At 35.3% G+C, this 26,322-nt stretch overlaps 1 long non-coding RNA gene across 3 annotated transcripts; it reads left to right on the forward strand.

The window, feature by feature from the left end:
* Positions 1–1,065: 1,065 nt before the first annotated feature.
* Positions 1,066–12,799, forward strand: LOC107846994. 3 transcript variants are annotated; one of them, XR_001667241.2, is made up of 3 exons: positions 1,066–1,241; positions 1,344–1,454; positions 12,646–12,799. It is a non-coding gene; the product is annotated as an uncharacterized LOC107846994 (long non-coding RNA). The 3 variants fall into 3 exon arrangements; XR_007046659.1 differs by lacking the exon at positions 12,646–12,799 and adding an exon at positions 11,715–12,311; XR_001667242.2 differs by lacking the exon at positions 12,646–12,799 and adding an exon at positions 4,560–5,091.
* The last annotated feature ends 13,523 nt before the right edge of the window (positions 12,800–26,322 follow it).

Here is a 26,322-nt window from a genome sequence, read left to right on the forward strand (position 1 = left end):
TATATTTTTATTAGTCTATGACTATCTAGAGAATAGTCGTATAATTTCATTTTATTCTTTTTTTTTTTTAGAAAAAGAAAGAAACAAATTAAACAAAAATCTAAAACTAAATCACATTTCTCCAAGGCTAAAATGTGATTACAAATATACTAACTTCAAGACCAATAAGAGCTACACTCATTTGTTTAATTATCCAATTGACCTCTAGTACTAAAATCATATTTCTTTTATTTTGTTTTACTTGATCACATTGACTTAAAACTCTCTTTAAAAAAATTTTTGTTTTACTTGATCACATTGACTTGAAACTCTCTTTAAAAAAATTATTGATTAAAAATTTATTTTACTAAAATAATCTTATTAATTATAGATTAAAAATTTAAACTTGGGTATTAATACTTTTATAGTCATTTCATAGAAAAAGTAATATTGAAAAAAATACTAATAATATTTTTTTTGATTTCATAAATTAAATAAGTTAATTAAAATAACCGCTTCAATACAAGGATCAAATAAGCAAAATGAAAAATGTAATAAAAATTAATTGAAGGACTACAAATAATATTTCTCCTTATAAAATTAAAAATCCTGGTACATTTTAATCTACACAAAATTTATATTTAACTGCCCATTAGCTAGCTCTACTACTACACCTTCAATTCATCAATAGCTTACCAAATGAAATGTACTGTTTACATCATCATTGTTGTCTTGGTCATTTGTTTCATTGAATAGATGTTTTTAATGTACAAATAAATCTTTATTTTTTATTCTTTCTTGAACCCCTGCATATAACAACAATTTTAGTGTATTTGGCTACCAAATAAATAATGACGGCACAATTGATTATTGACTTGAACAAACTAATAAACAATGAGCCACCAACAGAGTTGGTGGTTGACACTAAAGTCCTACCGACCATAGCGACAACGGCAGGGAACATTTAGCGTTATTAGTTGAAGAATTAACGGCCAAAGGATCAAAAGTTTGTTATGCTCCTTTGGCGCTAGATTACCCAATAAATGTGAAAAGCTAAAAGCAAGTTTGAAAAAGTAAGAGAATGAATTTGAGAGGAAAATATTACTTCACTTTGGAAAGGTGAGATGTAATTATCTGTTGTTTTTAGTTATTATATGTAGTGCTTTGGTGTTTGAACATCAACTTAATTTTATAAATTTTTGAATAATTTGGACGTCACTGGCTCAAGCTGTAGAGACATCTGCCTCTTGTAGAAATGCAAGGTAAGGATCCGCACTGTACACCCTTGTGATGGTCTGACACTTTCTTGGACCTCATGCATAGCGGGAGCATTAATGTATGCCTCATTTTCTATTTTCTTCTAGTTTTATACTTGGAACTGCTACACTTGAGTTGAGGATCTTCATAAATAGCCTCCTATCTCCCACAAGGTAGGGGTAGTGTTTTAGAGGAGAAAATTGCTTCTCTCTGAGAAGGTGAGGCATAATTATTGGTTGTTTCATTATTATTTGTACTCTCTCCATTCTATTTTAGTTGGACACATTTCATTTTATATAGTGATTAAGAAATCATAAATTAAATTATGAAGTTTACTATTTCACCATTTATTCATATTAATGATATTCAATGGGCTTTAGAATGGATATTGGAATCGTAACTGTTCACATCTAATGTATACTATTAATTAAACGGCGTGCAAAATGTGAGTGTAATGAAAATTGTGCAAGAGATGAATTGGGTTAATGAAATATTGGGGTAGTTTTACATTTTGTATTCTTATTTGATTTAGTTTTCTTAATTTGTCTACTATTTTCTTTTAAAGATAAGAATAAGCAAAATTGTATAAATGTAACTAATTAATTTTAAACTAATAAATTTTTTAAAAACGTGTGGGTGCAGTTGAGAGATTAATTGTGAGTATGTATAGTAGCGTATATGATATGAGTGGAGTGAAAATTGTGCAGGAGGTGTGTTGGGTTTAGGGGAAGCGTGGAGTGATTTTGCTTTTTCATATTTTTTTAAATTTATTTACTTCTATTTTTTATTTTTTCTCTGAATAATAAGAATAAAATAAAATTATACAAATATTATTTAATTATTTTTACACTAATAAAAAATATTTGTGTATAGCTAAAAATGAAATTGTGGGTGTGTGCACTGCGTGCATAGTGTGAGCATAGTGAGAGTTGTGCAGGAGGTGCGTTGGGGTTATGGAATGTATGAGGTAGCTTTGTTTTTGTATTCTTGTCCAATTTGTATTTTGTGTTGCCTATTCTTTTCTTTCAAAAATAAAATAAAATAAAATAATATAAATATTGACTAATTACTTTTAGACGAATAATAAATAATATATATAACAAATGTGTACTGTATAGGTGAGAGGTTGAATTATGAGTATGTGTAATAACGTTTAAGAAGTGAGTGGACTAAAAGTTGTACAAAAGTGAATTGGATTCATAAGATGTGTAGGATCTTTTTTTTTTGTATTTTTGTTTAATTATATTTTTTTATTTTATTTATTTTTTAATAATAAATATGCAATTCATTATGGTTATACTAGAGGCAGTGGCGAAAATGGGAAATTAACAAAGTTTTCATACTTCAGAATGGTATCATGATTGTACGGTTCAATTCTGATAAAGGCAAGAAGGAGGTGTTGAAAGGGAGCATGTATTATTTTGATAATAAATCATGATAGTTAAGGCAAGGAATACCAAGATGGCATTCACAAGGGAAGAGTTGTATACCTATTTGGATCAAACTATTAGGGTTGGAGTTTAAATATTTGGAGCGCTAAGGGGATGAGCAAGATCGGGAGTTTAATGGAAAAACATCTGATGGCTAATAAGAACACATAAAATAAAATAGGCTTGATCTTTGTGAAGTTATTGGTGGAAGTGAAGATAGGTGTTCAGTTTCCAGAGAAGGTTCAGTTTAAAAATGAGAAGGGGCAGGTGATAGATAAAAGGGTTACCTATGATTGGAAGCCGTCGGTTTGTGAAATATGTCAAAAATATGGCCACAATTCTGAGGAATGTAGGAAAAATAAAGGGAAGCAAAAGAAGACAAAATCTGAGATGGATGCACTAGAAGTAATAAATATTGATGATAACAAGAATGAGCAAGATGCAACTCCTGAGCAAGTTGTTGTACAAAATAGAAAAGAGGATGGAATAAGCCAAACCATGAGAGGCTTAAGGTTGTAGTGCAGCAAAGCACCAATGGAAATACATCTGTGTAGATCAATAATACTTTCCAAGCATTGGAGAAGATTACTATGTTGGGTTCATAGTAATGAAAGTGTGTTGAATGGAAAATGGATAAATCAAGTGGAAGACAAAAAAAATCGAGTTAACACCAAAAATGAAAAGTGTACTCAATTTTAGCAAGTTTACTCTTTCTCCCACATTGATGGAAGAAGAGAACTTGAGAGTGTTTATAATGAGAAATAGTTACTCCACATGGTAAGTGAGGCAAGAAAATAGAGATGCCTCGCCCCGTCGTCGTTGCTCGCTTGGCTTTGGATTTGGAAATCGATCGATGAGATCTTTATTTTTGGACATATTTCTGAGTTTTAATCCTCCATTTACATGCTGTAACAGTGATGCGATGCTACTGTTTTACGTGAACAGTGATGTAGAATAGTTGCACTGCTTCGGAAATATTACATTGCTTCAGAAATGGTGCACTGGTTTTTGTTATTTTATTGAACTAATGCACTGGTTGAATAAACAGATGCAACCATTCAGCAAAAGATACACTGATTCATGGAAAGATATGACTATTCATGAAAGGATGGAATCTTTGATGAACAGACATGAATTTACAGAAAAGGTGCAACCTTTGGAGTGAACCATTGCCTCCTTTCTAAAGAGGCATCATTTGGCTAGAAATAACTCGATTTTCATCCACAGGTTAGAGATAGAAAATATAGAAATTTTCAGATTACAAAACATTCTTCTTGTCTTAAAAATACTCTAAGTGTGATCATTCAAACCGTGAGTGTGTTCGAAGAATCCGCATATTTGAGGTACCGCTATAGTTGGATTGAAGGCCATTTTATCCTGGGAGGAAGATTCAATAACCTCGGGTACAGTGAGGGGAATTATTCCTTAAGAAAAGTCCATGAATTTGGACAACTTGGCCTTGATCATTTATGTTTCATCTTTATTTTGTGAAAAATAAATACACCTCTTGGAAAGGTCTTTTTTGATCTTGTGTTGAGGGTGTTTAATACTTCATTGTGTTCTTGTTCATACTTGAACTCAAGTTGAAGTTGTTGTTCTGTGATACAGATTCTACATACCCGTATTGTGGAAAATAACAATCTTAAGGAATAATCTCTATAGAATCTGTATTGCTTGTTTTTGGAGATTAAAGCTTAGGGTTTCTACTTTGCTTGAATTTAACTACTGATTAGAAGACATAAAATCTTCATCACGAGTTAAGGTTCACTCGGTTGACGATTCAAAGTAATAAACACTTTATCGTTAACTAGAAACAAGAAAAGGAGTTTAAAGTTATTTAACTTTATAAATAGTATTATGAAAACTACTAAGTTTTCTGTCTTGTGGTGACAGGAAAAAATGACAACTAAAAGTCAAATGATGGATGCGACAACGTCTGTGGAGACAAATAATATTGCCACATCAAGTCGTATAAATGCTCCGCCTACGATGGCACCGGTAGAGAAGCCCAAAAAATTTTCTGGCATAGACTTCAAGCGGTGGTAACAAAAGATGTTCTTTTACCTCACCACTTTATGTCTACAACAGTTCACTAGCGAAGACGCTCCCGAGGTACCCGAGGGAACCTCGGACAAAGACCGCTTCATTATTGTAGAAACTTGGAAACATTTGGATTTCCTTTGCAGGAACTATATTCTGAGTGGTCTCCAAGACGACCTCTATAATGTCTATAGTGGAACCAAGTCATCAAAGAAACTGTGGGGGGCAGTTGAACGGAAATATAAAACGGAGGATGCGGAAATTAAGAAATTCCTTGTTGCACGGTTCCTGGACTTCAAAATGATTGATAGCAAATCTGTTGTCTCTCAAGTACAGGAGTTGCAAGTCATCATACATGATCTCCTAGCAGAAGGTTTAATTGTGAATGATGCTTTCCAAGTAGCAGCGATAGTTGAGAAGCTACCACTTTTGTGAAAAGACTTCAAAAACTACTTAAAGCATAAACGCAAGGAGATGACCGTTGAAGATCTTATTGTTCGACTTCGTATTGAAGAGGAAAATAAAGCTGCCGAAAGAAGGTCAAAGGGAAATTCTACAATGAATGGAGCACATATCGTAGAAGATGGCCAAAACAACTCAAAGAAAAGAAAAAAGTTGAACATGGAAGCAATCAACCCAAGAAAAAGTTCAAGGGAAAATGCTTCAATTGTGGGTAAATTGGTTAAAAGTCCACAGATTGTCGAGCCCCGAAGAAAGACAAGAAAAAGTACCAAGCGAATATGATTGAGTCCAACAAAGAATATGATGATTTGTGGCTATGTTCACGGAATGAAACTTGGTGGGGAATCCACGCGAATGGTGGATGGATTTTGGTACCACACACCATGTTTGCGCAAACAAAGAGTTGTTCTCGTCATTTGCTCTGGCTCAAGTAGAAAAAATGCTCTACATGGACAACTCCGCTACTGCTAAGGTGGAGGGAATAGGAAAAATTTGCTTAAAGATGACTTCCGGCAAGGTCTTGACACTGAACAATTTTCTATATATTTCGGAGTTACGTAGGAACTTTATTTCTGTTTCACTCCTAGATAAGAACGGCTTCAAATGTGTAACCGTTTCTGGAAAAATTATAGTTAGCAAATGAGAAATGTATGTAGGAAAAGGCTATCTTAGGGAGGGCCTTTATAAGATGAATGTAATGACTGTTGAAATGAATAAAAGTTTAAATTCGTCTTATTTGCTTGATTCTTATGATTTATGGCATGAACTTTTAGGCCATGTTAATTACAAAACGTTACGAAAATTGATTAACTTAGAAGTTTTGCCAAACTTTGAGTGCAATAAATCAAAGTATCAAACGTGTGTGGAATCGAAGTATGCAAAGCATCCTTATAAGTCCGTTGAAAGGAATTCCAATCCCTTAGACTTAATACACATTGACATTTGTGATATGAAGTCAACACCATCTCGTGGTGGGAAAAAGTATTTCATAACTTTTATTGACGATTGCACTAGATATTATTATGTCTATTTGCTAAATAGTAAGGATGAAGCAATAGATGCGTCTAGGCAATATAAAATTAAAGTTGAAAATCAGTTAGACAAAAAGATCAAAATGATAAGTGATAGGGGCGGAGAATATGAATCTCCCTTTGCGTAAATATGTGTAGAGAATGGAATAATTCATCAAACTACGGCCCATATTCACCCCAATCTAATGGAATTACGGAAAGAAAAAACCAAACTTTAAAGGAAATGATGAATGCCTTACTTCTAAGTTCTGGTTTACCGCAAAACTTATTAGGGGAGGCTATACTTACGGCTAATCGTATACTCAACAGAGTTCCCCATAGTAAGACACAATCAATTCCTTACGAAAAATAGAAAAGAAGGAAACCTAACTTGAAATATTTCAAAGTGTGAGGGTGTCTAGCAAAGGTTCAAGTTCCTATACCTAAAAGGGTCAAGATAAGGCCTAAAACGGTGGACTGCGTGTTCATAGGATATGCTAAAAGCAGTAAAGCATGTCGATTTTTGGTTCATAAATCCAAACATCCGGATATAAATGAAAATACAGTAATTGAATCAGATAATGCTGAATTCTTTGAAAACATTTACCCGTATAAAGTGAGACATGAACAGTCTAGTAGAGGATCTAAGTGACCTCGAGATGAACCAAGTGAGAATGTACATAATGAAGAAAATCTAAGACGTAGTACAGGTCAAAGAACGTCAACTTCGTTTGGGTCGGATTTTGTAACATTTCTCTTAGAAAATGAACCTCAAACATTTAAAGAAGCGATGTCGTCGTCAGACTCATCCTTTTGGAAAGAGGCAGTCAATAGTGAGATTGATTCAATCTTAAGCAACCATACATGGGAATTGATTGACCTTCCTCCCGGAAATAAACCTTTAGGTTCTAAATGGATCTTCAAATGGAAAATAAAGACGAATGGTACTATTGAAAAATCAAGGCAAGACTTATAGTAAAAGGCTTCAAACAGAAGGAAGGCCTTGATTACTTTGATACATATTCGCCAGTAACAAGGATAACATCGATTCGAATTTAATTGCCTTGGCGGCAGTATATGATCTTCAAATCCATCAAATGGATGTGAAAATTGCATTCCTAAATAGAGATTTGGAGGAAGAAATATACATAGAACAACCTGAGGGTTTTGTGGTTCCAAGAAATAAAAATAAGGTGTGTAGACTTATTAAGTCGTTGTATGGACTAAAGCAAGCACCTAAACAATGGCATGCAAAATTTGACCAAACCATGTTGGCAAACGGATTTAAAATAAATGAATGTGATAAATGTGTTTATATTAAAGGCACTCTAAATCACCAAGTCATTATATGTTTATATGTGGATGATATGTTGATCATCAGTAGAGACATTTCCAACATAAATGCCACAAAATGAATGCTCAAGAGCAAGTTTGATATGAAGGACCTTGGAGTTGCAGATGTGATCTTAGGTATAAGAATCAATAGAACTCCACAAGGGTTGGCATTATCACAGTCTCATTATATCGAAAAGGTACTTGACAAGTTCAAGTGTATGGAATTCGGTATTGCCAAGACTCCATTGGATACGAGCTTTGAACTTTGAAAGAATGAAGGTGAAAGTGACTCGCAATTGGAGTACGCAAGAGTATTGGTATGTTTAGTGTATATAATGAATTGTACATGACCAGACATAGCATGCACTATTAGTAAATTGAGTCGGTACACGAGTAATCCCAACAAAACTCACTGGATGGCAATGAAAAGAGTTTTGAGGTATCTTAAATACACTCAAAACTATGCTTTGCATTATAATAAATATCCTGCGGTACTTGAAGGATATAGTGATACAAATTGGATCACCAGATCAAACGAAGTAAAATCCATAAGTGGATATATTTTTACTATCAGTGGAGGAGCAGTTTTTTGGAAATTATCCAAATAGACTTGTATCACTCGCTCTACAATGGAATCAGAATTTATCGCATTAGATAAAGCCGGTGAAGAAGCATAATGGCTCCAAAATTTCTTGGAAGATATTTCGTATTGGGCCAAGCCAGTGGCACCAGTATGTATATACTGTGATAGCCAAGCGGCAATAGGTAGGGTAGGGAGCATGATGTATAACGATAAATCTCATCATATAAGACAAAGATATAATACCGTTAGAGAACTTCTCTCCAGTGGACTTATCACTGTAGACTATGTAAAGCAAAGGATAATGTGTCGAATCCACTTACAAAAGGCCTATCTAGAGAAGGAGTAGAAAGGACATCCAAGGGAATGGGTTTAAGGACTAGGATAAATCAGCATGGCGGTAACTCTACCTAGAAGACTGGAGATCCCAAGAGCTAGGTTCAAGGAGATCAAACAAAGTTGTGTCTGACAGGTTCAACATTGTCAATTGCCCAACCCATTCTCATGATGTAGACAATGGTTAGTAAACAAGGATAATACTTAAGGCGAAAAGTCTTTTAATGATTATCTAAATTTGGCAGATTTGACCAAATATTTTTATCAATAGGATTAAACGTTTAGAAATCACCTATATGTGGGCGAAGTGGAAGCCACTTCAAAGAGAATGTTAGTAAAGGCCTCTTCTCTAAGCTCTTATGAAAACTAGGACGTGTTCATAGCTAAAAAAAACAAAATCGTAAGAACCATAAAATGGTAAAAGGCTGGTTGTATGACATGTGTTGTCTAAGTGTACATTAAATATTGACGGTTCAAAGATATCAAATCTATCGATTGACCGAGTACATCTGATGCATGTTTACTACGAAAAGTTCAAAGGGAAACCCACTTATCCAGATGCAATCAGTCTTTGCTTGATGATCATCTACTTGTCCGTAAAAGTTTTATGAAAAAATAGTCATTCCCCATTCATGTGGGGGATTGTTGGGTTCATAGTAATGAAAGCGTGTTGAATGAAAAATAGAGAAATTAAGTGGAAGAGAAAAAATTGAGTTAACACCAAAAATGGAAAGTGTGCTCAATTTTGGCAAGTTTACTCTTTCTCCCACATTGGTGGAAGAAGAGAACTTGAGAGTGTTTATAATGAGAAACTCTTACTCCATATGGTAAGTGAGGCAAGGAAATATAGATGCCTCGCACCGTCGTCGTCGCTCGCTCGGCTCGGCTTCGAATTTGGATTTGGATTTGGATCGATCGATGAGATCTTACTTTTTGGACAAATTTTATTTGAAAAAATCTGAACAATGATGAAAAACGTAGGAAATATTTCTAAGTTTTAATCCTCCATTTACATATAGTAACAGTGACGTGATGCTACTGTTTTACGTGAACAGTGATGCGTGAACAATGACGCAGAACAGTTGCACTACTTTGAAAATGTTACATTGCTTCAGAACTGGTGCACTGGTTTTTGTTATTTAATTATAGTCGGATTGAAGGCCATTTTATCCTGGGAGGAAGATTCCATAACCTCGGGTACAGTGAGGGGAATTATTCCTTAAGGAAAGTCCATGAATTTGTACGACTTGGCCTTAATCATTTCTGTTTCATCTTTATTTTTTAAAAAATAAATACACCACTTGGAAAGGTCTTTTTTGATCTTGTGTTGAGGGTGTTTAATACTTCATTGTGTTCTTGTTAATACTTGAACTCAAGTTGAGGTTGTTGTTCTGTGATACAGATTCTACGTACCGGTATTGTGAAAAATAACATACTACAACCACTAAAGATGGTCCAATAAAGGGCTTAGCCCTTAAGGATCGTAGTTAAACTCCTTAGTTGAAATATGAGGGGCTTGAATGGCCTCACCAAGTAGAAGGAGGTAAAACTCCTTAGCAATAGGCTACAGGTGGGGTTAGATGGTCTGTTGGAGACTGGAATAAAGTCTAATAAAGTAGTTAATGTGGTATATAATGTGTTTTCAAGGTGGTAGTATCATAGTAATCATACTTGTCATTATAATGGGAGAGTGCTAGTTTGTTGGAGAGCTGATTTATTTCATGTAAAAATTACAAGTGAAAACTAATCAATCTGTCACTTGTAAGGTGAAGTATATTCCTATGCAGGTTGAGTTTATGGTGACCTTTGTCAATGTCTTTAACATAAAGGAAGACACAGTGGATTTATGGAAATATTTAAAGGTGATATCTCTAGGGTGTCAGGAACCTTGGTTCGTATTGGGAGATTTCAACCCAGTACTTAAAAGTGAGGATAGGTTGGGAGGAAATCCAGTTAGTCTAGAAGAGGTTTGTGACTTCCAATAATGCATTGATAGTTGTGGATTTGAGGAGATGACTCATTATAGGTGCAAATATACTTGGGAGTGATAACTGATAAGCAAGATAGTAGGATTTTCTCTAATATTAATTGGGCTCTAGTAAATGGGGAGTGGCTGGATCAAATGCTTCCCATGAAAGCAAAACTTTTACCTGAAGGAGTGAGTGATCATTGCCCTATTATGGCCCAGTATCTACAGGATGTTCCACAAAAGAGGAGATCATTCAAGTATTGTAACTTGTATAGTGTTCATCTTAATTTGAGCACATTGTGAGCGAGTGCTGAAATATTCCAATAGAGGGGTGTATGATGTTTGGGTAGTAAGGAAGATGAAAATTCTAAAGAAAAGGCTATATTCATGGTGTTGGAAAGATAGAAAAAATTGTAAATCATGCCATTAAGGATGTTTATTATGTGAATGGTTTAAAATACAATCTTCTAAGTGTGTCCCAAATCTGTGATAAAGGAAATAAAGTGAATTTATTGTTTGATAGGTGCACTATGTCTAATTTAAAGTCTGGGAAAGTTATACTCAAAGCTAAAAGGTGCAAGAACATGTATGTGGATGATTTAGACTCAGTAGCTGATTGTGAATTGACCTGCTTAAGTGCTCAAAGTGAAAATATTGATTTGTAGCACAAAAAACCTGGTTCGTAGTGTTCCAAAGATATAGTTCTCAGATAGCAAGGTTTGTGATGCTTACATCAAAGGAAAACAAACCGATCTTCCTTTAAGAAAAAAGTAGGTAAGTACCTCAATCCCCCTTGAATTATTGTACATGGACCTATGTGGACATGTCAAATATGTGTTTGTTATTGTTGATGACTATTCCAAATTTACTTGGACCATGTTCCTAAGAGCTAAGGATGAAACTTATGAAGTACTGGTGGTATTTGACAGGCCAATTCAAGTGAAATTGATCTGCAAGATTCTAGGATTCAGATTTGATCATGAAATTGAGTTTGAACACTCCAAATTTGAAGAATTATGTACTAAAAATAACATCAGTCAGAACTTCTCTGCTCCAAGAACTCCTCGATAAAATAAAATGGTTGAAAAGAAGAACATGACACTCATAGAAATTATCAAGACCATGGTGATTGATAGTGGTAAGTTTTTGGGTTGAAGTTGTCAATACTGCCTGTTATGTGATAAATAGATGCCTGATCAGATCTCTATTGAACAAAATTCCATATGAACTTGTTTTCAACAAAAAACCTAAACTTGATTATTTTAGACCCTTTGGGTGCAAATTTGCCTCCAAAAGTGATGAAATTGTATTTGTAGGCTACTCCTCAACAAGTAAAGCTTGTAGAGTCTTCAACAAAAGGACTCTGTGCATGGAAGAAAGTGTATATGCAGTCTTTGATGAATCAGTAAGCTAAAGATTCCGCTGAAGGTGAAGATTCTGACATGAAAGAATTCATTCTCATTCAAAGGGATGGTACAACTAAAATTGAAGTTCAAGAATAAGATGATACAATTGTACATGACGAAGGTGACGATGAATCAGGTCCTCGATTGCTGAATCCAAATTTAGGAGAGGAACATCAAGAAGAACCTACTTAAAATCCTTAAGGATCTAGTCCCAGCAGACCTCAGTTAAGAAGAATAAATTGGAAGCATAAATCTTCTCACCCCCTTGAAAATCTGACCTCTCTCTTTGAATTTAGAAGGCAAACAAGAGCTCAAGCTAGGAATTTTATGGCTTTCTCAACCTTTTTATCATAGGTTCAGCCCAAGAATGTAAAGGAAGTTGATCTGAGGTGATTCTATACACTTTTGTATCATTATTCTAGCTTATTTTGCCTTACTTTGAGAGCAATTCGTGTGCTTAACATGTTCATATTGATATAAATAAGCATTTAAGTGTCCAAGTGTGCATTTATAATGTTGACAGTATTTTTCAAATAAGTTTGTGCTTAATTGAGTAATTTAGAGTTCAATCCGAAAAACTAGTTTTACTAGCTTAGGCTAGGTGTGTGTCTAATTGGTCTCGTTGAATTCTAATGTGTTTAATATGTTTTAAATATTTTAATGGTGTAATTATGAGTGCAATAACTTGTTTGTAATGTGCGAAATTTAATTTGATTGAGTCCAGAGTCGGAATAATAAGTGAAAGATTATTGCGAATTTGCCTTATCTTATCTATTGTTTTTATTTTATGTTGAGAATATTGTGTTGTTTTAATCTTGAATATGTGGTGTGTGTATTGTAGGAGGCTTTGTGAGATGAATACGGTGATGTATTGATGAATTAAAGACCAAAAATTCATTATAAATATAATACAAAAGGCATGGACAAAGAATAGAACGCTCAATACTTAGCCAAAATTGTGAAAACAAATTCCAACGAGTTAACGCGAAGTTAACGCATCCATCGATGGGCACAAAATTTACACTTACATAAATTTTTCATTTTAATTTCAGTACAGCGACGCGCAATTGACGCGCCGCGACGATAATGCAAAACACAATTTAATTCTGCCGACACAACAAATGATGGCACGCCTTTTAAGTGTTGGGAACCCGTGCAAGCCTTCTTAAACTAGCATTAGTATATATAATATTAGTATATGCATACAGCTGGACAGCTGGTACAACTTGAAGAAATTTTTGTCAACTTGGTCTTTAATTTTTCAACATGTATTTAATTATTGAGATCGTGATTATGAATATTAGTGGCTAAAAATTCTCCTTCAGGGGTTAAAGCCAAGAACATGATTATTATTATTTTGGATTAAATTCTTTAAGTTTGCTTATCATATTTGGTTGTTTGTTTAATCTTGATTTCATTATTTTATAAATTGATCACCCATAAAATACATATATTGTCGACCTTTTGATCTCGAGAGAGGGAATAGGGAGATAGAACACGAGAATAAACAAAGTTTGGGTTTTTATTCTTTTATAAAATAAAGAATTAAACTTAGCGTCTAGAGCAAGGATGTACTTAGATGCCTTACTCGATTCATACGTAGGATGTTAGCGTTAATTAACTTAATTGGATTATTACATCCCCACTCAACGATGTAGTTGTAATGTCCATATTAGGAAAAAGATTATAGATTGGGAAACCTTGATCATGCAATTAACCCTTCGAATCAACAACCAAGATAGCAAGTTAACTGATTAATTTCAATAACATAGTATGATTGTTCGAAGTGCTTTAACCCTGGGCTTGTCTCCATTGATTGTTCCAAGTATTTTATTTTTACGCATTATTTATTTTATTTTTAATTTACAAAATTACAAACTCTCTTCTTGTTTATTTTTTCTCAATTAGTTAGAATAAGAATTAGATAGGCAGCGAACGTAAGTCCCTGAGAGATTGATACTTGGGCTTCCTTGAAGCCACTATATTACTTGATAAGACCACGTACACTTGTGTGTGCGCTTAGGTGCTGTCAAGTTTTTGGCACCATTGTCGGGGACTTGTTATTAGGCAACTATCTTATTTTTAGTTTTTCTCTTTTGAGTTGTAAATAGTTTTTGTTTTGTTTCTTTTTATTTTTCTTTATTTCTATTTTTCTCATACTCTTCTCGAGATGTCAGTCTGGGATAGATGGTTTGTGAGTGATGAAAATTCTTGTTGTTTTTATGGAGGACTCCACCTTGTGGCTTATTGTCCAGATTTTTATGAAAGTGCATGGACGGAACCTTCACAATATGATGCAGATAGTTTGAAGAAGTATGAGTACTCGAAAACTGATATTGTGGAAATTATTAAGGAGACACCACTGCCACCAAGTCTACAGTGGCTAAGCAAAGAAATATATAGGGAGGATATTAGCCAATGCGTGGAGCAAAAACAATAATTCCAGCCACTCAATTGTCATCTTGATCTTGAGACTGAAATAAAGAAGGTGACTAAAAGTGAGTGTGTAGTAGATTGTGTAAATTATGAAGTAGGATTTGTTGGGCCATATTCGAAATACTTTTCTACATTATGTTTAGATGATGTCTTTTCTGTGGAATCATTTAAAATAGTGGAAGAGTGTGAAGATGAGGAACAAGAATCCTATATTCTTGATTTTACACTGGATAAGCAACATAAAAATACACCTCACTTCAAGGCCGAGTGGTTTACCGTGCATATTCTATTACTTGGTTCAATAATCTTTGTACCACCACCCTATGAGCGAGGAAAAAAGATGGATGCGATGTTAGGGGTAAAATTTATATCCTCAAGGTGGAGGAAAAAGTTTATATGGGTCGTGCCACGATATTAAATTAGGCTCTTCTTGGTAGGAAACGCTAAAGGTATGTTTTCTTTTAAATTTTTAGTTTTTATTTGACATAATTTTTATTTTTGGTTGAGTTACAGGTTAATGGGAAGTTTGAGTACCATAATCTTGAGCTTGAAGCATGACAAAGATTGAGTGTGGGGTCTTATGGATCCCATTTATGTGTGAAGATGCTACTAGTTAGTCCTAGAAGCCTCAGGGAGTATTTCTATCTCTTACCTTTAAATTTGCTTTGGGGGCAAAATAGATTTTTAGGTGTGGGGTGAAAAATTCTCAGTTTTTGGCTCAATTCAAAAAAATTTAGGTTAGGAATAAATGAGATATTTTTGTTGGTGCTATTTTTTATTACATGATGCAAGTGGTTTGTTGGTAAAAGCTTGTTAATTGAGTGAATTGCTATTTTTGATACTCTTAGGCTCAAATTTGTGACTCTTGTATTTTTTTGACTTAATTTTGAATTCATGTTATTGTTGGGTTGGGAGTCTATCATAATCCTATTTTAGTTGAGCATGTGCCATGTGCGTGTAAGTTTTTTTTTTTGCATATCCTTTGTTGATTGTGATGTCTAGAACTTGCAAGGTGTGTGTGCAAAGCAAAATAAAGAGTGTGAGTTTAGGAGATGATTTAGGCATTTCTTTGATTGCCTTGTTTTTATCCTCTAGTTATCCTACCCTTGTGCATTATCCTAGTTCACCCCATTGAGCCTTTAGATTTTTTTCGATAACCTCATATGTAGACTAATCCCTTCTTTGATAGACCACAATTTGATCCAAAAAACTCGTAAAATGAAAAAAAAAGAAGAATTTTGAATTAGTAAGGAGTTTGAGAAAATTAAAGAAGAAAAAGGGTGAAATTGTTGCTCCAAGGTAATAGTTATTGGTGTATAATTGATGTGTGGTGGATGGTTGTGTATAATTCATGCTAAAAATATTGTCATGATTGTGAAAAAAGAGAAAAATTGATTCTTGTGGTAATAAACTATATGCCCATCAAGTGTTTGTGAAAATGCTTAAAAGAGATGGGGCACAAAAATAAAATAATGGGGTAGATAAAAATAGTGTAATTTGATTGTTGGAGAATGATTTTAATTGTTTAATTTAGTTTATTAAAGCGTTTAGAGATGTTAGTCACTATTCTCAAATAGTTCCTACCCGTCCCTTAGCCTACCTTACAACCCGGAAAAGTCCTAATTAATCCTAAACTTTACATTCAACTATTAGTGAAGCATTATATTAAGGGCAAGACTATGGTTCATTGTGTGTAACTTGTGAATTTTTTTTGTGAGAGTGAGAGTAATTTGATTACATTACGTTATAAATTGCATTATTGTGAGTGATTATGGGTAACTTTGTTGTTGTGAGGGCACATGTTTGATGAATATGGGTGATTTGTATGATGTTCTTGATTGAGTAATATGCATGAGTTTGCCACTTAGGTGAGTTAATTCTTGAGGTTAGGATGTCTTGGAGTAGTGTTCATGAACTATCAATTGTGTAAATAACATGCTTTGTGTAGAAACTTGCATTCCGTATAGTCATTGTAGTACTAGCTTGAGAGTCTTGAATTTAGTAGAAGTGTAGCGTCACCACTGATAAGAATCATCCTTGAGATGATAAAATGCAAGGTTAACCCCCTCTACATTAGTAGCCTACATCACCCAAACGATCTTTTCCATCTCATCTAAGAAACCCTGTCGACCCTCTCTATCTTTACTCCAGTAAAACTAGAAGGACCCATCTTCATAAATTAACCAACCCTTATAGACTCAGCAGACAAATCACTAGCTGCACACCACTCATCCTGAGCAGCAACCTGTTAGGCAATAACATGAATAGACTGATGAAATTCACCATTTATCATATTACCCTGAGGGACCTAAGGAGAACTAACCAAAACAGATGGAACTTCAGCACCATTAGGAATAGGACAATGAGATCAAAGATGTACTCTAGATCTAGGATGTACTACTTCAGCATTATCCTCAGATAGGGCGAAATAATTTCCTTGTGTTCCAGATCTAGGAGGTATAATCTAAAAGTTGAGCAAACAAGGCGTAGAGAAGATTCTAGGATAGAGAACTCAATCTTGAAGATAGAATACCTAGAAAGTGAAACATTCCTAAATGTCTTGCAGCCTCTCTCTTATGAGTGAAGAGCACTTTATACCCCTAAAAGAGACTTTACTGGATACGGTTTTGTAGACTTCTCAGTTTACCATGAACCTAGGCTCTGATACCACCTTGACATGACCCGACCCCCGGGCCTTGTCGTAATGGGCATCCCATCCAACAAAGATTGGGGACCGCCCTATGTTACCCGACCTAACCACCTATATCCAGGCTTAGATGGGCTGAATTTCAAGTATATAACTAGATAGCATAAATGCCCTCATGAAGACTCTAGGATAGGGTCATAACCATGACAAACCCAACTGAGTCCACCCGTACCAAATCAATTATCCAAACATACCAAGCCAAACCAAAGGTCATAAACTAGGCCATAACCAAAGAGAATACCAAAATATAATATCATAATCAATCCCAAAATATAATACGATGGAACAACCAACAATATCATCCAAAGGTGTAATCCCCAACACCAATACCAATGCCAAGGAAAACACCAATATCGATCCTGCCTATATACCAACCCCAGAAGTACCACAAAGACTCTATCCAAAAGAGTAAACAAATTGATTAGGAAATGACCCTAACTATGGCTAAAAATAATATCCAAATAAAGTCCATACGTCTAATAATATCCATAACATGAAATGATTCCTTCTAAAAGGATGGAAGCTCACCACTTCAGTTCAAATACTGTCCCCGAGTCAATCACTATATTGAAAGAGTCGAATGGTCGGTTCCTGCATAGCATGGGTATACAACCACCAGTAGATGGGTTAGCAAGTGACCGCTAGCATGAATCTTAGGATAAGGATAAAATAATGCCAGTTATAAAACTAAGTAAAACCATCCAATGTACACAACCATATATGTATATATAACCATTTCAGGAAAGGGGATCTAGGTTTAGCATGCATTTATAACTTTACCTAGCCTCTATAGCTTGGCCATCCTAAACCACCCATAGGCTATATGAGTTTATATCTCCCTGTTGAAAAGGCCCCAGTGCATTTAGCCGCATGAACAGGGAAGTATCCGATGAGATGACTAGTACATTCTCCAATAGTATGACATTATGCACACGACCCACTAAGACCAATCCTTATATCGGTAAATACGATTTTCTAGTTTTGGTCCCCCCGAGTTTGCCACCTTCCATGGCTTTGCCACATACCCCACCAATAATACCCAATTAATACCATTTCCAAATAACCAACTAATCTATTTACCATTTCATTAACCAAGGCCAATATTAGTGGTATCGCCATACCACCCCTTAATTACAAGTAATATCCATAACCAAATCATTTAGGTTAAGAGGACTTTCAAATTCTCTTCCATATACCATATTAAACTACTCGGGAAACTTCTATGTTCCCCACAAGCATAAATATTTAGCCTTTAGCCTTTTTAAACCATTTAAAACCTTATTACATACGCCAAAAATAAGCAAGAGTTCTATTAAAAGAAGTCAATACAATGAATGTACCTTTATAAGCATTTTATCAAACACATTGGGGGCATAATATAATCAAAACAAAGTCCAAAGAACATTAAACCATTACCATGCAATCCAATTGTCCAAAACCACCGTTAATGAATATTAAAGCATAATTAAAACCATAGAAAACCATAACCAAACATTTAATATAAAAATCCCCAAATAATAGTTGAAAACCATAATCATGAATTAGTAAAACCATGAAATTAATCATATAAACCATTCCTTTAGTTGAAATTATAATTAGGGAAGAGAATCATGCCTTATATCAAAGAATTAATGGAAAAAAATCAGCAAGACAAGACCAAAGTAATCCTCAAGATAAAACCCAAGCTCTCTTTCCCTAAAAGCTCTTGAGAGAATTATAGAGTATTTTGGAATAGTTTCTAAGTGTTAATAAATAGAATAATAGGGTAAATAACCTCTTAAGTGTATTAAAAGTCATGGGTCCTAATTAGGGTAAGTAGAGAAATGTCCAGAATACCCCTACTTAAATTCCTTAAAAACCCATCACGGGGATACGACTGACCCATATAAGTCATACCCTTCCAATACGATCAGTACCAACCACTCGTACCTAAGCCTCAACCCTTGGATCAAAAACTATCCAGTATACAACTAATCCAACCAGGTCGTAACCACTACATATGATTCGTATCCATAACCTATATCCCTGGCCGAATGAAATACCAGGAAGATCAAACACTGCACATCATACGAGTCCCTGGTATGACTCATACCAAGCCTTACACTCATACACCTAAATCGTACCCATTCTAGTGACCAAAACTATCCTACCAACTAACACTGGTTAGCATACGACATGACCATACCACTTATACCCCAACATATGGTTCATACCTATGTGTCATATTTGGTTTAGAGAATGGAAATTCTAGGAGATTTTTTAAGGGTCCCAGGATATTTCATTCTCCTTCTAAGATTTGGATTTTTATTAATTTAGTAGGCTACTATAGTCGCTTTATTGAGGGTTTTTCATCTATTGTGGCCCTATTGACCAAGTTGACTAAGTGGTATTATGTTTGTAAGGAGAGATCTCAAAAGCTTAAAGATTAGTTGATATACTTCTATCTTGACTTTGCCCAAGGAGGACGTGGGCTTTACAATCTTCTGTGATACTTTTGGTGTTGGGTTATGTGCTAGGTTGATGTAGAAGAGTAATGTGATTGCGTATGCTTCATGCTAGTTAAAGCCTCATGAGAAAAATTAACCTACCCACGATTTAGAGTTGTTCATAGTTGTATTTTCTTTAAAGTTATGGAGGAACTATTTGTATGGAGTCCATTGTGAGATCTTCTCGGATCATCATAGCCTTCAGTATTTCTTCACCCAATGAGATCTTAATATGAGATTCTTTCATTGGCTTAAATTTCTTAAGGAATATGACCTTATTATTCTTTATCATTTGAGCAAGGCTAATGAGGTTGTGGATGCCTTGAGATAAAAGTCAGCTAGTAGGGTAAGTTTGGTATATTTTTTGACCTAGAAGAGGCTTTTAGCCTTGGAGGTTCATTCATTGGCTGACTAGATGGTTAGGCTTGAGATTTCAACACCTAGGTGTGTTTTGGCATCTGTGGAGGCTAGATCTTAGTTGATGGAGCTAATTCAGGCTCATCAGTTTGATGATGTTAGTTTGAGAGTGATTCGGGATAAGGTGTTTTGAGGATCAAAAGCCAAGTTTGTATGTTAAGAATGGGTGATTGGGTGACATTGATCATGGAAAAGGCTCATTGTTCTACGTATTCCCTTAGATATATCATGATTTGAGGCAATATTATTAGTGGTGTGGTATGTTGAAGGATGTAACAAACTTTGTAGCTCGTTGCCTATGTTGCTAGCACGTGAAAGCCAAGCATTTGAGGCTTAGAGGTTTGCTTCAGGGGTTTCCCATTCACAAGTGGAAATGGGAATGGATCACTATAGACGTCTTGGCTATGTTACCTCATACTTCTCATGGTTTTGATAGTCTTTGGGTCATCGTATATTGATTGACCAAATCTGCTCATTTTATCCTTATTTAGGTTTTCTTCAGTTGGAGAGATTATGTTACATCTTTATTCATGACATAGATCATCTCCATAGTAGATTAGTGTCTATTATCTCAATTAAAGGTTTAGTCTAGACTTCTCACTTCTAGAAGGTATTTTAGGAGAAATTAGGTACCCAGGTTGATCTAAGCACAATGTTCACCCCTAGACTGATGGTCAGTTGGGCAGACTATTTAGGTTTTGAAGGATATGCTCTGCACTTATGTTATGGACTTTGAAGGTCAGTAGGAGCAACAACATTGGTGGAGTTTGTGTATAATAATAGCTATCATTTTAGTAATAAGATGGCGCCCTTTAAGGCCTTATATGGTGGGCATTGTCGCTCTTCAGTTAGTTAGTTTGAGGTTTTTGAGATTACGCATCGAGGTACCTACTTGCTTTATGAGTCTTTGGATAGGGTTTGGGTTATTCAGGATAGACTTCAAGGGCCCCAGAGTAGGTAGAAGTGTTATATGGATTATAGACATCGTGCCTTGAAAGTTGGTATGATGATCGAGTCTTCCTTTGTGTTTTTCCCATGAAGGGTGTGATGAGGTTTGGGAAGATGGGCAAGTTCATCCCCAAGTATAAGGGTCATTTGAGATAATTTGTACTATTGGGGATGTATCTTATGAGTTAGGATTACCTCTAATTTTATTTGCTGTTCATTCACTTTTTTATGTTTCCATGCTACGACGTTACATCATATTATTCGCTGGGATACAGTGCAGTTAGATGAAAGGTTATCCTTCGCTGAGGAGCCCATCTCTATTCTAGCTAGGGATGTTAGAAGATTATGTTCCAAAGATATTTCGGTGGTTAAGGTACAGTGGAGACACCATCCTATAGATGAGGCTTCTTGGGAGGTTGAGTCCGACAAGTGTAATATCTGTCCCCAATTTTTAATCAGGTATTTTCCTTGCCTTTAGTTTGAGGATGAACTAGATTCTTAGTAGTGGATACTGTAAAGGGCTTGATTTTGTGAATTTTTTTATTTATAAGTGTTTTGATTATTTTACCCCTTCTTACGGTTGCTATGTGATATTTTTGAAGTGTGGGGATAGTTGGTATGGTTCCTAATGCATGTCGTTGCAATTCATATGAGTTTGTGGTTTGGGGGGGGGGGATTAAAAGTCCTTTATAGTTGACATTGGTCAACATTTGTTATTCTATGTATCATATGGCAAAACAGACTACACCAGTAGATTCGAAACACCAATTTTGGATTGGTAGCATGGTTGGTGTGATTTTATGATTTTTGGATCCTATTTCGACCCTTGGTTCGAGAAATTATGGAATTGGGTTTTGGGATGTCAATTTTGTGAAAACAACCTCTTTTTTAAAAATTTAATGTCATCATTGAGTTTGAAACGTTGAATTGCCTAGTAGCAGATTTTGTTTGCCATCACTGGATTCCAAATGAATCCTAAGAGCTTGATCAATAACTTTGCATTTTTAGCAAAGTGCTGGTGCTGACATATTTGGTTTGGCCGCTCTAGCGGATAAGGGACCACTTTAGCAGGACCTTTTATACCAAGCGGGTACCTCTAAAAAGTGGTCAACCTCTTGTCTGTTGGACCGCTTTAGCAGTCAACCTCTTATGCGTCAGACCACTTTAGCGGTCAACACTGGTACTATATAAAAAATACCCTTTCTCAAATTTTCTTCCATTTTTGAGACGTTGAGCTTTGGGTTTTAGAGTTTTTGGATGAATTCTTCTATTTTCAAGATTGGCCCGGAAGGCCTAAAATATTTGTTTCTTCAATTTAAACCCCATTTTCTCTTGGGTTTAATTCTATGGCTTCTTTAAATCATGGCTAATGTGTTTAGGAATAAAAATTTTGAGTTTATCCTTTCTTTTCAAAAACTTGTGTCGGGGTTTTGTTTTCTCCCCAATTTAAAAATAGACAATGTGGTATCGTTGGATTTATTTTGATGCATAAATTATATATTTGTATCTTTTAGTTAATTCTGAGGTCGTTCGAGTGGGAAAGGCTCCAGGTTGAAGGATTTTGGATCGGATTTCGTCTCTTCGAGGTAGGTTATGGCTTAATTTTCTTTAGACTTGGCTAATATTAACATAAAAGCATTCTTTGGGTATGGATATTAATCATAGAAATAATGGTATTACTGTTGTGTGCTAGTGCAGGGTCCTATATTGTTGTTATTGGTGATTTGAGATGATAATTACTATGTGCATCATATGTGTGTGGGGGGAGGGGGGAGGGGGGCTCATATCTGATATTGTTTGCCTTGTGTATGCATTTGGCTATTCTCTTCCTGGTAAAATTTTTTAAGTTGGAGTTAATGTGATATCTGTGATACCTTACTTGCATATTTCACTTTAATGGTACATGTCTTATATTGAATCAAGGATGGTTGACATACTGAGTGGAGTTTTGAGCTCACATGCATGTATATTGATTGAATTTGAGATCCTCATTGTGGTTTGGCTGTGAGCATTACATCCTCATATCATTTATACCTTCGTGAGATATTGTTATCATTGTGAAAAGGGCTAATTTGACAGAAATGCAACACTTTTACAAAGCTCTTTGCCTTAACCCACGAGTCGGAGAGGAGATATAGATATTGAGACTGGAATTAAGTATTGAGATTGTATATTGTAATACTCCAAAGTTTCCTAACTAAATTTTTTTGTCCCAAGAATGTCAAGTGTTAGCTTCTAAATTGAATGATGTTTATTTCATAAGGAATTTTCAAGATTTTCACTCTTTGTCATGTGGGAAATTCAATAAGCTTTCCATCTATATAAAATTTGCCTAAATACGATAACCGGGTAAGAAGTTATGACTATTTTAAGTTTCTGTCATAAAACAGTGCCATATTGGTCAGTTGCGCGCCACGCCACAGGAGAAAATAGCAATTATCAAATTTCAGTAGGGGTCCACGATAGTGGTGCATCGCACCAAACTTCTAGGTCGTAAATGAAGTGGCAACGCGATGGCACCGCATCATGCCATCCCTCAATTTCTCAGTTGTCAAATTCTAGTGACACGACGCGATAGCGCCACGTCATGCCAGGGGTCCAATTAGGAAAAATTTCACTGAAATTAAAAGACGCATCCAGGGTTAAAAGGGTCAATTTTCCACTACTATTTAAGCCCTTTAACACGAGATTCAGCTATTTGGAACCCAAAATATACTAGTTTCTCTAAATTTTATCTCAAGAACAAGTTGGGGTTTCAATTAGGGATTCAATTTCAGGAAAGTCTCTCCATCAATCTTCGCTAAATCAAGAACTAAGGTATGCATTGTGTTGATTTATGGATTTCTTTCGTCCATAAATCTCAAGAACCCTATTTTAAATTATGAATCATGATATTTATATTGTGGTTGGTTGTAACCATGTTTATCTTGTTATATGATTCCCAAGTTGGAATATTTATGTGTTTTTCATGAAACTACATTAGCAAGTGAGTGAAATCCATAAATTAAATTATTTATAATGTGTCAATTTGATGATTTATCCTTTGCCCTAAGAGTACATGCAAGGTGTTTGATAAAATGCCTAGGAGGATAGAAATTATGCACTATAGCTTAATTGTGATCTAAAATGACTTCCATGCTATTCTTATGCATTGAAATTTTTTATCGGATTGCTCATGAGTTAGCCATATGAAATTATGCTATGTATACATGCTATCTTATTCATGTACCAAGCTACGATAATCAAATGCCCATGAAATATCTTCAATTATTGTATTATGGATTGTTGATGTTAGTTATGTATTCAAGAATGTCATGCCTTGTAAGTTTCCTTCCATCGAGTCCTGGGGGTACTTGTACCCAAAAAATATAGCTGTGTGCCTAGAGTCCGTGTCATGTTTTCACGATATCCTCAGTCAAGCCATGATCCATAGAACTCAGTCAGTTATGTGACTCAGGAAAGCTCAGTAATGCAGTAATCTCAGTACTATTCCGTCAGTCGATGGAACTCAGTTAATTCAGTCTAGTCCAGTTCAGTAATCCATGATTAGTGTATATTTAGATAGAAGTAGGAATTAGCACCGAGTGAACCCAAGGATGGGAGCACATACTGTCAGATGAGGGTATGATTCTTAGAAGTCATCCTTGGGTTTCAGAACTATGTAGCTAGCATAGGTTGAGACATCAACACTGTCAGATGAGGGTTGATGAGGTGGATAAGCACTGTTAGATGAGGGCCCCACCATTCTCTTTTGGGAACACTGTTAGATGAGGGTCACTTACAGTTTGTCCTTACTGGTGGCGCGGTATTGACATCCTTCCGTATGGGGTTACAGATTGGACCCCAACTCAACTATAATACGTTATTTGGGGCATGTTGGTTAGATAACTACTTCCCACAGTTTCAGTTATAGAATCAGGGCTGTCAGACACAGTCAGTCAGTCTCAGTATTAGAACTTAGATAGTTCTATAAAATTTAGGACTGTCCGATACATTCAACTCAGAATAGTACAGAATTCAGCTAGTTCCATCAGATTCAGGACTGTCAGATACAATCACTCATGTCATCAGTTATATTAGTCATCAGAATTTAGTTATCAGTCAAGTTAGTTATCAGTAAATTCGTGTTATCATGATCTCAGATATAGTTACAACGTATTTATGTATATATTCTCACATTCATATTAGTCAGTTATGCAGTTTTGTTCATGCATATGAACCCCATGCATTCAGACTACCTCATATGTATACCAGTGCATTCAAAGTACTGACGCATTTATGCAATGGTGTCTTATACCATAGGTCCAAAAGCACGAGCTCTAGAGCATCAGTAGCATTCTAGTCTCAACAGTCAGAGTTAGCAGTGAATACTCATCTCTCGAGGATAGGATCATTTATTTATGATCTCATTAAGTAATTTATTAGTTAGAGCTAGTTGGGGACATGTCCCATCAACTCCTTATTCAGACAGTTCAGTCAGTTAGAGACTTTCCAGACTATCATGTTATTTCAGTTTTGTTTTGGGTATTTCATACCCCATTCAGATGTTATAGCTTTATCAGTAATGTTACAGTATTAAACCTTATGGCCTTTCAGTTCATGTTTTCGCAATCATGCAGTATATTATATAGTATATAGGTACAGATATCAGTCATGGGTTAGCTTGTGGTCCTTCGAGGTCATGAGCACTGTGTAGCATTTTGGGTACCAGATTTAGGGCGTTACATATATGGGTTATGAAACCCCCATGGGTCCTATTGGAAGCACAGATGCTCGGTATGTGTATACAGAGGTTATGCGATAACCTCAGACATATCACATCATCATCATTATCATCGTCATTGCATATCATAGATTATGCATATTGAGTGTTGTGTTTTTGTATTTACTTTTATGTCTATTGATTTTGTATTTCCTTTTCATACTTATGACTGGTTTATGTGATATATTTAGAATTATTAGTGGAGGCATTTGAGCTACTTTTTGAGACATTTTCTGCTTGCAGGTGCCATTCTCATAGTGTGTAATTATGTAGCTTATTTTCTACTTTGATCAGTCAGCCTATAATATCTACTGAGTATAAGTGGATCGCACACACCTTTACTGTGTCTTTTTGGTGAAGATCTAGGTATGAGTACATTATCCGAAAACGGAGTTCATGCGGCGATTTGAGATACATCCAAAGTAGTGGTCGCTCTATGCTTTTGGAGTTTACCTCCAACCTCATCCTATCTAGTTTATGTCTTATTTTTTATTTGAAGATAGACTTGTAGTTTCTTGTACTCCCTGTTGTATTTTTCGGACTTTGAGCTGTATTTAAATTGTTCTTACACTGTGACATCAGATTTTGGGATGGTTTATGATATTATTTTGATATTCAGACTTCTGCTACTATTGTATATATAGGATCAACTTCGTTCAAGAAGCCTCGCCTTGAGATTTGGTGTTGATTTCGTATTTCATATCAATTTGGATGATTTACTTGTCAAGGCTTAGCCGCGATAAGTGTCATCACAACCCTTAA

Source organism: Capsicum annuum, chromosome 11, assembly GCF_002878395.1.
Source record: "Capsicum annuum cultivar UCD-10X-F1 chromosome 11, UCD10Xv1.1, whole genome shotgun sequence".
Taxonomy (NCBI): Eukaryota; Viridiplantae; Streptophyta; class Magnoliopsida; order Solanales; family Solanaceae; genus Capsicum; species Capsicum annuum.